The sequence below is a fragment of the Propithecus coquereli genome, unplaced genomic scaffold (assembly GCF_000956105.1).
Source record: "Propithecus coquereli isolate 6110/MARCELLA unplaced genomic scaffold, Pcoq_1.0 Scaffold8, whole genome shotgun sequence".
In the NCBI taxonomy this organism is placed as follows: Eukaryota; Metazoa; Chordata; class Mammalia; order Primates; family Indriidae; genus Propithecus; species Propithecus coquereli.
The window spans coordinates 11716194-11729067 of NW_012154173.1; the positions used below are offsets into that span (position 1 = coordinate 11716194).

The 12874-nt window shown below is 40.2% G+C and overlaps 1 pseudogene; it reads right to left on the reverse strand.

The window, feature by feature from the left end:
* Positions 1–3987: 3987 nt before the first annotated feature.
* LOC105825357 lies at positions 3988–5428 on the reverse strand (annotated as a pseudogene).
* Positions 5429–12874: the final 7446 nt, after the last annotated feature.

Consider the following 12874-nt stretch of genomic DNA (forward strand, 5'->3'; position numbering starts at 1 on the left):
ATGCCTCACCATGAAACAGGGCTTGACCTCTCACTGGCAAAGTTGTCCTCTGTCGGGTGGTGAGCACACAGCTCTCTGGGCCTGTCCCACACACTCTATCCTTGCTCCTGTCAGAACAGCTCTGTGTGACTCTCATGACTGAGTCATGAGCAACACAGTTGAAATGGTGCAATACTAGCCCCAGTCTCGGAAAGAAATGCAATGGTTATGCCTCAACGTAAAAAACAAGATATATTTATGAAGTAAATCAAAATAATTATTTGAAATTTCTTATCAAAAACATGCAACCTTGGTATATAGTACAAATAATATGGCAGGGATCAAAGACACTGTCTTCCTTTTGATGCCTGGGATTGTGAATGACAAATAAGAAATATGGACATCTATTGGCACGGAGAAGGAAAGCACAGGCTGGATGGTGGCTGGGTTTTATGGCAATCAGTGAAGTGCTGGGATAAACACTTTCTTTTTGAAGGGATCCATTTAGTCACAGTTATTGATCATTAGTGGATCTAACATAATCATAAGCTATATTGAATCACGATAGTTATGTGGTTTCCACTGAATTGGAGAAAACAGAGCCGGGAAAACACCACAGAGCTGAAGCTTCGTTAATGCAATGGGAAATCTATCCTAAAATGGACACAAGGCAGAATGCTAGAGGGTAAGTATTTCGTGCCTGGAAGTCAGAATCTTCTAGAACTCTAATTCATCTTAAAACTTTACCCTACTTTGAATATCCAATGGGTTTAAAAGGACTGAGAAAATATTTGGGGTACCCCGATACACTATGACACAGAAGCTTCTGGGCTTATTTTTGGTTGCAAACAGAAAACCAACAGCACTGACACTGCCTCCACGTGTCAAGGTCTCCATGCCAGGCACCGTCCTTCAGGTCGTCATCCTGATATTGTCATTCTTAAAGTGATTTGTCTCCATGCATTATTCCTTCTTCTTGTCATAAGTGCCGTGAAGAGGGGAACTACCTTCCTCGTCTTCTATCCACATTGTGCTAAGTGCTACATGATAATGTTTGATGAATGAGAAAAAAAACACGAAGAAGCTTCCAATCTAATTTCAAAACTCTTTAGGCTACATCTGATACCAAAGCTCCATGTAATGATGCAATGAAATTGCAGCAAGAGTTTAATATGTGTCTGGGCTATTGCTTGTCTACCTAACTCAGACAACTAGGATCCAGGGTCCGTAAAGCCACAGCCACAGTTAAAGGAGAGCAAAATGCTCAAAACACACCTCCCACCCCATGTATATGGATGAAGAAGAGCTCACAATGCTTGATGAGAACATCAGGAGCAGGAGAAGTATCCTAGCAGCCACTATTTATTGAGTATTTAAATAAGTACCAGATAATAGTTAAAATACTTTACGTTTATTAACTCCTTGAGTCCTCACAACAGTCATGGGAAGTAGCTACTATTATTTTTCCATTTTTAGATAAAGAAACCGAGGTAGAGAAAAGTAATTTCTAAGGTCTCACACAAAGTGGTACTCCAGGAATTTGAACCAGGCCCACACATTCAACAGCTGTCCCCTACACGTCACAGCAAACAGGGATAGTACAGACACTGCACTGTTCCCTGCACATAAGCCTATCAGTCTAGCCAGACCTCAGCAGGGAGAGCTGTACCCACCACGCTAACTGGGCTGCTTCCCTTAGGAGACCCAAATGCCTTTAGACACTGTGCTTTTACTGTGAAAGGGATGGAAAGGAGAATATTGACATGAGAGAGTAATATCTGTTTTTATAATAATAGCCCATTCTTACATGTTTGCAAAGGCAGTTTCAAGCACACTAAGATGTGTGTGGACAAAACGACCCAGATGGATGGAGCTAAAGAGCCCAGGAAAGATGTGTACGGCGACCTTTCTGAAGAGGTCGTGGTGTGTGGGGAAACAGCTACGGCCAAGGCTACAGAATACAGCAAGGGGAAGCAGCTTGCTCCTGGATCAGTTCCTTCAGGGAAACATTTACAAGCAATTTGATGAAAATGTTTTTAGAATTTACCATTGCTTTAGGCATCAACTGTCCACAGCCTGGGCAATGGGACCATTTCATGTTGAGAAGTTCATAGTGAAATTGCTGCCCAAACTAGTTAAATATAATGAGAGCTCCTCCTGACTGAAACCATGAGGGGGAAAAAAACAAGCCCACATTAATGAAGCCTAGAATGGCTGAGACTATTCATTAGCATTGCTCTTACATAAATTGCCCAATTCTTTAAAAGACCAGAGGCTACCATATTCTGAAGCATGAAACTAATCAATTTCCCAAGAAGAAATTTTGCTAACCCTTCTTGAGTTTGTCACATCCTAGACCATGGCAAACTCCTGCTGTTTCACTAACTATGCAAGAGGTGCACATTCTACCCACAGGTTGGCCCGTGTACCAGTACAGATGTACAGTTTCAGGGCTTTGCTGGCACCTCAAGCATGCAGAAGAAAGGCAGTGGGCTGACGATTTCAGATCAACTCCTTGACAGGCTTTCTTTCGTCCAAATGGCCCTAGAACATGCATTCCTGACAGGTGCAATAAAGGTGGCAAAAATTGGTCCTTGGATGATGAGAAAAAAAATAATTTTATGTATATACATGTATATTTATATGTATATATACCCAATACATAAACAGATATAGTGTATCTGTAAGATTAAAATTCCATGGTGGGTGGAACCATTAGGGAAAAAAATGTGTAAAAAAGCTCCTTAGCAGGAGCCAAAATTAAAATAAAAAAAAGAGTTGAGGAGCCTGCAATAGAGCCTATGAAACAAAAAGAGATGATCATTCTGCGCATCAGGGCTTATTGGGAAAAAATATTTCATAATCCCCAAAGACACACTTGAGAAGGAAGATCTTTTTTTCTATGTTTTCCCATTCACAATCAATAGGGAAGTTCAACTGGCCTCCTGGGTTTTTGATCTCATTTCATTATTTGCTTTAAATGTTGTAGTTCCAAGAACAGCAAAGATAGAGTGGGAAAGGCTCAGGATTTTGAGTAAGACAAATGTGTGTTTAAATTTTGGGTTCTGATGCTAACTCTGGATCCTTGAATGAGATTCTTAATCTCTATGATATGTGTTTAACAACTCTTACCTTGTTAAGATTTTTCTGAAATATGTAGCAAAATGCCTGGTACAAAATTGGTGATTGATAAAAGTCAGTTATCATTACTCCATTTTGCCTGGTTTTAAAGTAAAATAATCAATATAACACCTTTAGGAAGGGTACCCATTGAGTAAAAAAATCAAACTGTGTTCTTTCTGTTGTGATGAAGCATCACACGTTATTAATATAAAACATAAATACTAGCTACAGCATCCCAAGGTACACTAAGCAAAGAAAAAAATAGTTCTAAGAATATTTAGTCTTACACTATTTATTTTGTCTCTCTTGAAGTATCAAATATTACGATATATGCAAAACTCACAATATGAATGTAGGGAGTCATTAAAGATTTAAGTTGGATCTCCTATTTGCTGGTAGCAAACTGTTCCTGCTCATTAAGAGGTATGCTGATACAAAGAACTCTTAAAACTCAACAATAAGAAAACCCAATTAAAAAATGGGCCAAAGATGTTTTTTTATCACATAAATTAACATTTATTTTGTTAATGGTATCTTTTTCACTCCCATGACATTAAACTCTTTAAAGCATTAAACTCTAATTTAAAGACTGACCTTAGTATAGCAACATTACAGGAGACAATTTAAAATTTTTTCTTTTTTAAAAAAGTTTTAAGTAAAAGAAAATCTCTACGTATTACACTCCTTAACAAATATCCAGGAAAAAATTTAACTCACGTTTAAATACTTTTGATTTTATTGAAGCATAAAATATTGAATTCTACGTTTTTAAACACTATTAAGAATCAGGCAAGTTTCTTCATACTGCCAGTATGTTCCAGTACTTCCATATCTAATATATATTTCTAAAAAATCTTGAATTCTCCAGCACTTTTCAATGAGACATTAATAATAAAACTTCCTGGGCTTTCCTTGAGGTCTTCCCATTTTTCTTTCCATCTGTTTTTTCAGTTGATGTGCTTTGTATCTGACATTCCCTTAAGTTCCTCCGGGATAATCTGATTCGCTCTTTCTAGATATCAATCAATTCAGTTGCAATTCTTCAGTCATTTCTCATGATAGATGTTATTGCAACTCCAGTCCTCCCTGCTCTTCCAGTCGGCCGTATTCCATGAACATATTCTTCAATGTTTTGCGGAAAGTCATTGTTATATACGTAATATCGTGAATATCCAGACCTCGAGATGCTAAGTCCGTAGCAGTTAGTATTGTCACTTTTCCAGTTTTAAAATCCTCTAATGCTTTCTCTTGATCTTTCTGTTCTCTATCGCCATGCAATGATTCCACTGATACATGTCGGAGAATCAGGTCACTTGATAAATGATCCACAATGGCCTTTCAGCGAACAAAGACAATCACTTTGTCGTTGAGTGACAAATGCTCTAGATAAGTTTGGATGTGACTTCGTTTTTCTTCTTCTGTTGTCAAAATCACACTTTGCTGTACTGTGCTCACAGCTACAAGATCCAACGTTCCAATGTAGGCAATCATTGGTGCTTTCAAATAAGATCGCGTGAGTCGCATAACAGCATGAGACCAAGTTGCACTTAAGACAGTTTGCCAATCTGAGCGTACATCTAGCAAAACCTTCATAATCTGGGGTTCAGATCCCATGTCTAGCATCATATCTGCTTCATCTAAAACCAAGTACATTATGCTTCTCAAGTTGACAAAGTTATTCATTTGCAGATCATTCAACATTCCAGCTGTTGCCATGATCACATCTACATCTTTTCTAAGATCTTCTATTTGTTGGTCTCTATCACCATATACACAAACACTCTTAAGCCCTTTATATGAATATTTAGAACATTGAGATTCCACTTGAATAGCTAGTTCAAAAGTGGGAGTTAAGAACTAGTATACCAGGTCTGTTCCTTTTTCCTCTAACTTTTGGTTGCCCATCTAGATGAAGAAATCCAGGCATTAAATAGGACAATGTCTTTCCTGTTCCTGTTTGGGCTACTCCTATAAGGTCTATACCCTGTAGAATAGGCCCTGATTGTGACTGAATAGGTGTTGGCTTTTGAAAACCTGCCTTTTTAATGTTTTCTAAAATTTCAGGGTAACATTGAAAGGCATCAGCAAATGTGCATGTAGGATTAGAGATTGGATGTTTTTCACCATCTTTCAAGTCATCATACATTATGTTAAAATTTTCCTTTTTCCAATTGTCTACTTGCACTCGTGTCATTGAGTTTGTTGTCGTTGACTCTTTGTAAAAATTTTTCTAAATCAGAGGTAAGTCAACTTTGCATTCTGAATAATAATTTTCTTCTTATTTCTTAACAAAATCATCTATCATTGCTTTTGCTTTTGTTTGCATTGCCTTGGTGCCAAATATTTTCGCTAATGATTCTGGATGTCCTTTTATCATCTGTATCTTGGTACTTGTTGTACTTTGGATATCTTTTATTTTTGACCCACCACGATCCATCACCAGGCCGACAAAGTGGTTCTTTAATGCAAAACAAAGGGGCAGTTCCTGGAGACCAGCAGCTCCAGACCCCAGGAGGTCAGAAAGGTCTCTCCTACCACCACCTCTGCTGCCCCTACATGCCCCCGGGACCTGTGAGATTCGCTTCCTCTGGTAGTCCCCTCTCTGTTGCGCATGACTTTGGAGCTTCACTGGGAAGCAATGACCCAGCTGGAGGCTTTGGTTACTGTTTCTTGCCTAGACATGGTTCTAAGAACTGGTGCATCTGACGTCGTTCCAGTCTACTCTCCAACACCCTTGTGTACGGTCGCAGAACTACTGTAAAGGCCTTAAAAGTCATATCACCAATGAATATAACTAGATGGCAAATAAGCATATGAAAAGATATACCACATCACATATCATGGGGAAATGCAAATTAAAACAACGAGATACCACTACACATCTGTTAGAATGGCCAAACTCTGGAATACTGAAAACATCAAATGTGGGTGATGATGTGGAGTAACAGGAACTCTTATTCATTGTTGTTTGGAATGTAAAATGGTACAGCCACTTTGGAAGGCACTTTGGCAGTTTCTTAGAAAAGCAAACACCCTTACCATAAGACCCAGGAATTGTACCACTTGATATATACCCAAAGGAGTTGAAAACTAATGTCTACACAATAACCTGCACATGGATGTTGATGGCAGCTTTAGTCATGATTGCCCAAACTTGGAAGCAACAAAGATGTCCTTCAGTAAGTGAACGGATAAACAAACTGTGGTACATGTAGACAACAGTATTATTCAGTATGCAAAAGAAATGAGCTATCATACTATGAAAAGACATGGAGAAATCTTAAACACTTATTACAAAGTGATATTACAAATAAGCCAGTCTGAAAAGGCTACATACCATATGATTCTAACTATACGACATTCTGGAAAAGGCAAAACTATGGAGACAGTAAAAAGATCAGTGATGGCCAGGGGTTGAAGATAGGGGGAGAGTTGAATAGGCAGAGCACAGAGGATTTTTAGGGCAGTGAAAATACTCTGTATGACACTACAATCGTGGATACATGTCATTACACATTTGTCCAAACCCATAAAACACACACTACCCAGAGTGAACACTAATGTAAACTATGGTCTTTCGGTAATTATGGTTGTCAGTGCAGGTTCATCGATTGTAATAAATCCTCCTGGTGGGGATGTTAATAATCAGGGAGCCTGCACATGTGTGGGAATAGAGGGTATGTGAGAAATCTCTATACCTTCCTTTTAATATAGGTTCATTATTTGCAGAGAACTTAAAGCTGCTCTAAAAAAATGAAATCTTAAACAAGAAGAGGTATATAGACATTTAAAGGTGAGTAATTTATTGCAAAGCATAAATGTCAAAAGACAGTCTTTACGTTTTTTGATTCCAACAAATTGACTTTGTTCAGGATGTTTCTTATGAGATAATGTACTTGCTGCATACTATCCAAAGGTAGTAATGTTTCAGCTCTCAAAAGCTAAAAGATAATATAAGTTGTAATTATTTCTTATATTTTACCATGACCCCTAGATGTCTAACAAGAAAATTATACTAAATAAAACAATTGACCTATGTGGTCATATATCCAAAAATATAGTTCTAGCTATTATTATTATTATTATTATTATTATTATTATTATTCTCTAGCTATTATGTAGAAGAAAGAATAAAGACTTGATTTTCCTGTTGTGTTGGTCGATTGGCCAAAATGGACATCATTAATCATTTTGTTGGTGGTTTTGGAGATTCAGTGTAGGAGACAGCCTCAGAAGAACAAAATCAGCTGCCATATTGTGATGACGATGGTGATGGGGTGGGGGCGAAAACTCATCCTTGCTTTTAATTGAGTGTTAACAAATAACTGCGGATTAGACAGCAACTAATAACTGAGGTGAAAACTTATAAAAATCTAAGGGTTGATGGTTTTTTTGCTCTTTAAAATGTGTCTCTCAGAGACTTGAAATGAATTCAGGGCTTAGAGGAAGGAAGCCATTCTGATGAAACTGGAGGTAGTAGAGTTGACAGAAGCGGGTAGCCTCACCTAAAATTTCCATGCAGTTTTGTAGCCTCTTATAAGGAGAACAGTGCAGAGTACCTTGGCAGTTTCCTTTCTAACTGGGAATACCTCTACTCCAAACAGGATTCCACAGAGGGAAGCCCACTTTCCAGATGCCTAAGCCAGAACCAGATCTTCTTCCAGGGACTGTCCAGTGTCCCTCTAATCCTGGTCCTGGTGCCTGAGGAAGCTGAAAACAGACAGATCCAGAAATGCCACTGCCATGACAGTCACCAGGAACAGGAGAGATATAAGTCTACCTGGTTCATCTTCTTGCTGGGCTTGGGATCGTGTTTTCCTGGAATTTCTTCATGATCTGCACCAAGTTCTTCACAAACTACCTGGACCAGCTCCAAAATGTATTTCAGACCATGCTCAGCTTAGCAGGTATGCCCAAGGCCTTGGCCGCTTCCTTGGCGCTCCGCCTGGAGTATGTATTCCCTGCACTATCCTCAAATATGTCCTCACCCTATGTGCCATTCTTCTCTACTCTTGCCCTCAACTTCTTCCTGTTCAAGCAGATACCCTAGTTCCCGGAGACTCTAAGAGTCAGGTGGCTCTCCTAATGTTCCAAGTGCTCACAGCCATCCTTATGCAAGGACACCTGGAGGCCTGCACTTTAGTGCCATCACCATCATCACCTTGTTCAGGGCCATCCTGCAGGGCAGCTACATGGCCCCCACATTGTGAGTGGCCAGTGCCTGGCAGAGGCCTCACCTGCCTGGCCATTATCAGGTCTGTGTGGTTTTCTCCTGACTGCCCACTGCTACCAAGGTGGAATTCTACTGCTATCAACAGCAGTTGAGGGTCAAAGGCCTTGGGAACAGAAAGCACAGATGTGCCTGATTTGTAAAGACGACTCAGGTGCTGACAGGAGTGTGAGATTTCAGCCCCCAACCAGCAGCCTTACTTCAAGAGCTCATCATGATGGCTATGTCAGCCAGGGTTCCACAAAGACACAGAACCAATTTTAAAGGAATTGGCTCACATGATTGTGGGGGCTGGCAAATCCAAAATTTGTAGGTCAGACCAGCAGACTAGAAACTCAGGCAGGACTTCCATGTTATGGTCTTGAGGCAAAATTCCTTCTTCTCTGGGAAACATTGGTTTTTGCTCTTAAGACCTATAACTGGGATGAGACTCACCTCCATTGTTGAGAATAATCTCCTTTACTTAAAGCAACTGATTGCAGATGTTAATCACATCTATAAAATACCATCATAACAACATCTAGAGTAGTGTTTGCCCAAACCACTGGGCACCATAGTCTACCTACGTTAACACATAAAATCTAACCATCACCATGGCCATCCTCAGGAACATCTCAGGCCTCTCTCTGTCCATCAGCTTTGGTCTCGTTGTTACCTTTGAAGTGTTCCAGGCTGGGGATGCTGAGATTAATTCCAGTATTGTAGACCCCAGTGCTTGGGTAGTTACTTTGTTCCTGTACCCTTGGATTTTTAACTTGACTTGTTGGGCCTGCCTGAGCCTCATAGCCAATGTATAAGGCCAGGGAAAGACAGCCACTAGCTGTCTGTTCTGGTCCTGGTCCTACTGTGCAATGTAATTCTGCTTCTACCCCCGGTAGTCTTTGAGCACAACCCCTGGTTTGTCTTCTTCATCACCAGCTCTTCTTTATCCAGTGGCTACTGACCTGGCCTCTGCAGGTGCTTCAAGCCCAAGAAAGTGGTGCCCACTGAGGTGGAGATTGGGAGGCCTATCATGGATTCCTTCCTAGCTTTGGATCTGAAACTAGGGGCTGTCCTTTCCTTCCTGTTCTGCACAATCATGTGGCCAAAGAACAGAGAGAAGGCCCACAACCACCACTCTCATGCCTGATGCCTCCCTGCCTTCAGGGTGGCCTAGAAGCTGTGCTTTCCAGGTGACCTCAGCTTTCACTCCCTTTGTGGAAACTGACATCTTGCCCTTGGGAAGAAGGTTCTTGGTGGAAAAACAGGAAGGAAACTGAGGGCCCAAGACTCAGAGTCAAGGGAGGGTTCCTGGAGTGGCCCAGTCTCTGGAGCTGCACTGAGGCTGTCCACATGGCTCTGGCTATCTCAGCTCTGTCTGACCAAAATAATAATGGCTTCTGAGCTCAGGGGCTGTGTATCTGTTGGCCTGTCTGCATGAGGGACAACTCTGAGGGAGGGAAAAGGACTGACACTATCTGTCTTCTGTCTCTTCCCCTCCTTCTCCCTGCTATCCTCATGCCCTCCTCACCATGCCCACCTAACCACACAGCTTTCTCCACATCACATACTGTGTACAGTTTCATTTTGTCACATTGTATACACTCCACATAAACATCTTTGTGAGGGAGGGATGAGTCCACTTTTGGAACACTGGAGGAGAGAAGCCCAAGAAAACTACAAAAGGTTGCTGATAGGAGAGATAACATTCTTCGATCTTCAGCTTTTGCCAAAACACACCTACAGTCCCTAAGGCTGTGACAATAGCCTACATCTGGATTATTCTTTAGTATAGTTTGGCTCCTACCAACTATCATCAAATAATGAGGTAAGAAAATCACATTATCCTACTTGGACAAATGAGGACAAGCTCAGAGGTCAGCTGTGGCCTGCAACTTAGGAAAAAGACGATGAGGCAAAGATTAGGGAAAACCTAAAACTCAGAGTTTTGTGTGAAACATTTATAGGGACTTAACAACAAGTGGAACTTACTGCCTTCAGAAACCACCTTAAAGCCCTCCCTGATAGGGCTGAATTATGTTCCTGCCAAAATTCATGTGTTGAAGCTGTAACCCCAAGTATCTCAGGGTGTGACCATATTTGGAGATAGGGCCTTTAAAAAGACAATTAAGTTAAAATGAGGCTAGAAGGATGGGCCTTAATCCAATCTTACTGGTGTCTTTTAAGAGGAGGAAATTTGGACACACAGAGGACACTAGGGATGCACACACACACGGAGGAAAGGCCATATGAGGGCACAGGGAGAAGGAGGCTATCTGAAAGCCAAGGAGAGAGGAACTAGAAGAAACCAAACCTGCCAACACCTTGATCTTGGACTTCCAGTCTCCAGAACCATGAGAAAATAGATTTCTGTTGTTTAACCCACCCAATCTATGGTATTTCATTATGGTAGCCTTAGCAAACTAATACACCTACTATAGTATATATGGTATAATGCATTATTTCATTACTGGTGCTCATTTGTACATGGCTCTCCTCTCCTGGACACCAGAGGATAATTCCCTCAAATCTAACCAATCAGTTGTAAGCAGAAGTGATACAACACATTTCTGGTCCAAAGCATTAAATTGCTGAGTAAAGACATTCCATAACTCTCTTCCCATGTCTTGGTGATCAAGGAAGAACACGTTGAGATGGAAGTGCCAGAAGATGCAAGAAGACAGAAATAGCCCAGAATTCTAAACCATTGCCACCCTGGAGCATTGGTCTGGATCTGCAGGGGACACTGTATGAAAGAGAAACAAGCTTCTTTTCTGTTAAGTCATTAACATTTTTGATGTTATTGTTATACAGCATAACTTATCATAACCTCACTATCATAGCCCTTCCCACATGTTTAGGAGAAAGCCTCCTGGGGGTGTGGGTGCCTCCTTGTATCCTGTCTATGAAAGGAGAATTAGCCTCTCTAAGGAAGTCGTTGAAAAGTGAAACAGATTGACAGTGGAATGAAAAGTCCACGTGGAGCCTTAACAAACCAGAGATAAAGAATAAGAATCTGTTAATGTTTCTTTATACCTGCCCAAGGAGGCTGAAAAAGAATCTTGTGGCCATGAGCAGTTAGTGGCAGAAAAGTGTATGCTTTGGCATAAGGCAAGATAGGTCAATGGGTCCTATTATAGCATTAAGGAAATGTCCGTCAAGACCTTCTCTGGTTTCATTCTTACCAGGAATGCCCTTTGATCCTGGGAGGCAGATTTCTTGGATAGTCCACAAGAATATCTATTCCCACAAAAATATATACTACCATAGAAAACTAGTAAATAGATTTCCCTATCCATGTCAATTAAATGTGTATTTAACTAGTAGGATCTTGACAAATACCCCAAGACTTCATCACCTCAAACTGTACTGATTATTAAAGTCCCAAATCTCTACAAGAAAATGAACCTAGAATAAGCCACCAGTTTTACCCATCTTTACTACACAAAATATAGGAAGGAAATTCCCTAAACTCATTGGTAGAATTCATTAAACTTAAACACCCCCCCAGCTCTTTTTTATTTCAGAATATTATGGGGGTACGTTTTGATTACATGTTTTGCTTTTGTGCAGTTTTAGTCAAAGTTATAAGTGTGCCCATCGCCAAGGTAGCATGCATTGTACCAGTTAGGTATAAATTTACCCGTCTGCTTCTCCCCCTTCTACCAACTTGGTTTCCATTGAATTTTACTGCTATGTGTGCATATGGGTGATGATCAATTAGTTCCAATTTAATAGTGAGTACATGTGTTTGTTTCGGTCATGCATTGCTTAATGACAGGGATATATTCTGAGAAATGCATCGTTAGACAATTTTGTCCTTGTATGAGCATCGTGGAGTATACTTGCACAAACCTAGGTGGTAGAGCCCACTACACCAAGGCTATGTGGTACAGGCTATTGCTCCTAGGCTACACACCTGTATAGTATGTTACCATACTGAATACTGTAGGCAACTGTAACACAGTGGTAAATATCTGTATCTAAACTTATCTAAACATAGAAAAGATGCAGTAAAAATATGGTATAAAAGATAAGAATTGTACACCTATATAGAACACTTACCATGAATGGAGCTTGCAGGACTGGAAGTTGCTCTGTGTGAGTGAGTGAGTGGTGAGTGAATGTGAAGGATTAGGACATTACTGCACATTACTGTAGACTTATAAACACTGTTCACATAGGCTCCACTAAATTTGTAAATTCTTTTTTCTTCAATAATAAATTAACCTTAGCTTACTGTAACTTTACTTTATAAACTTTTAATTTTTTAACTTTTTGATTTTTGTAATAACACTTAAAACATCATCCAGCTGTACAAAAATATTTTCTTTCTTTATATCTGCATTCCGTAAGCTTTTTCTATTTTTAAAATTTATTTACATTTTAAATGTTTTTGTTAAAAACAAAGACAAAAACACACACATTAGCATAGGCCTACACAGGGTCAGCATCGTCAGTATCACTGTCCTCCATCTCCACATCTTGTAACACTAGAAGGTCTTCAGGGCCAATAACACGCATGGAGCTGTCATCTCCTGTGATAACAATGCCTTCTTCCGG